The sequence below is a fragment of the Amblyraja radiata genome, chromosome 1 (genome assembly GCF_010909765.2).
Source record: "Amblyraja radiata isolate CabotCenter1 chromosome 1, sAmbRad1.1.pri, whole genome shotgun sequence".
In the NCBI taxonomy this organism is placed as follows: Eukaryota; Metazoa; Chordata; class Chondrichthyes; order Rajiformes; family Rajidae; genus Amblyraja; species Amblyraja radiata.
Window position 1 is genome coordinate 1,914,527 of NC_045956.1, and position 2,219 is coordinate 1,916,745.

General features: G+C 48.8%; 1 protein-coding gene across 3 annotated transcripts in view; it reads right to left on the reverse strand.

The window, feature by feature from the left end:
• inpp4b (inositol polyphosphate-4-phosphatase type II B) overlaps positions 1–2,219 on the reverse strand; it is a 589,015-nt gene that overhangs the window by 371,615 nt on the left and 215,181 nt on the right. The gene's annotated exons all lie outside the window — the stretch shown is intronic.

Below are 2,219 nucleotides of genomic sequence, written 5' to 3' on the forward strand. Positions count from 1 at the left end.
AGAAGAGAGTTTTATTGTTATGTGTCACAGATAGGACAATGAAATTCTTGCTTGTTGCAGCACAACAGAACATGTAAACGTAATACAGAACAGGAGATAAAAGTTCAGTGTGTCTATAGACCATAGACCATATATATACACAATAAATAAACAGATATAGTGCAATAGTAATAATAGGCTGTTATTGCTCAGAGCTTGTTTGATGTTGTGTTTAATAGCCTGATGGCTGTGTGGAAGTGGCCATTCCTGAACCTGGATGCTCCAGATTTCAAGCTCCTGTACCTTAGTCCCGATGGCAACGGTGAGATTAGTGTGTGGCCAGGATGGTGTGGGTCTTTGATGATGTTGGCAGCCTTTATGAGGCAGCGACTGCGATAGATCCCATCGATGGTGGGGAGGTCAGAGCCGGTGATGGACTGGACAGTGGTCACAACTTTCTGCATTTTTTTCCGCTCCTGGATGTTCAAGTTGTCAAACCAAGGCATGATGCAACCGGTCAGCATGCTCTCCACTGTGCACCTGTAGAAGCTCGAGGGAGTCCTCTTTGACATACCGACTCTCCGTAATCTTCTCAGGAAGTAGAGGCGCTGATGTGCCTTCTTTATAATTGCATCAGTGTGCTGGGACCAGGAAAGATCTTCGGAAATATGCACGCCCAGGAATTTGAAGTTTTTGACCCTTTCCACCATAAATGGTATAAACGGGATTATGGGTCCCTATCCTACCCCTTCCAAAGTCCACAATCAGTTCCTTGGTTTTGCTAGTGTTGAGAGCCAGGTTATTGTGCTGGCACCATGTCAGTCGGTCGATCTCACTTCTATACTCTGACTCAGTGATTCGTCCCACAACAGTGGTGTCGTCGGCGAACTTGATGATGGAGTTTGCACTATGTCCGGCTATGCAGTCATGAGTATAAAGTGAGTACCGCAGGGGCTGAGCACGCAGCCTTGAGGTGCTCCCATGCTGATTGTTATTGAGGCTGACACATTTCCACCAATACGAACAGACTGTGGTCTGTGGACGAGGAAGTCAAGGATCCAGTTGCAGAGGGATGCGCAGAGACCCAGTTCTGCGAGTTTGGTAACCAGTTTGGAGGGGATGATTGTATTAAATGCCGAGCTGTAATCAATGAATAACAGCCTGACATATGAGTTTTTGTTGTCCAAGTGGTCCAGTGCGGAGTGGAGGGCCAGCGAGATCGCATCCACCGTTGACCTGTTGTGGTGGTAAGCGAACTGCAGTGGGTCCAGGTTCTTGTCGAGGTAGGAGTTGATTTGCGCCATAATCAACCTCTCAAAGCACTTCATCACCACCGGCGTTAGTGCCACTAGTCGATAGTCATTGAGGCACGTCACCTTGCTCTTCTTGGGCTCCGGTATGATTGATGCCCTTTTAAAGCAAGTGGGAACCTCAAACCCAGAAGTGAGAGGTTGAAAATGTCAGTTAAAAACTCCAGCCAGTTGGTCCGCACAGGTTTGTAGAACACGGCCGGGTATACCATCAGGACCAGGTGCTTTCCAAGGGTTCACCCCTCTGAAGGATTTCCTGACATCGGCCTCTGTGACTGTGACTGAAATGCCATCACAGCGAATGGGGGATCGGGAAGGCACATCAGTATTCTCCCTGTTAAAACGTGCGTAAAACGCATTGAGCTCGTCAGGGAGTGATGTTTCGTTGACATTCGAGCTGCCTCCTGGTTTCGCCTTGTAGGAGGTGATTGCATTCAGGCCCCGCCACAGCTGCCGAACATCTGTCTCATCCTCCAGTTTGGAGCAGAAGTCCCTTTTGGCCTATTTGATGGCCTTACCAAGGTCGTATCTGGACTTCTTGTAGACCTCTGTATCTCCAGACCTGAATGCTCGGGATCTGGTCTTCGGAAGAGTGCGGATCTCAAAGTTCATCCAAGGCTTCTGATTGGGAAACACTCGGAAGGTTTTTGTTGGGACACAGTCCTCCAAATTTCCACACATTTCCTAATGGCATATTCATTCAGGTCCATTGCCGAGTCCCTGAACATTGCCCAGTCTGCAGACTCCAAGCAGTCCTGGAGTTGTTCCTCTGCCTCCTCCGACCAGCTCTGTACTGTCCTCACTTCTGGGGGTGCGCTCTTTAATTGCTGCTTGTAGGCAGGAAGAAGCAGCACCGCTGTATGGTCAGATTTACCGAAGTGAGGGCGAGGGATAGAACGATAGGCATTCTTGATGGTGGTGTAGCAGTGG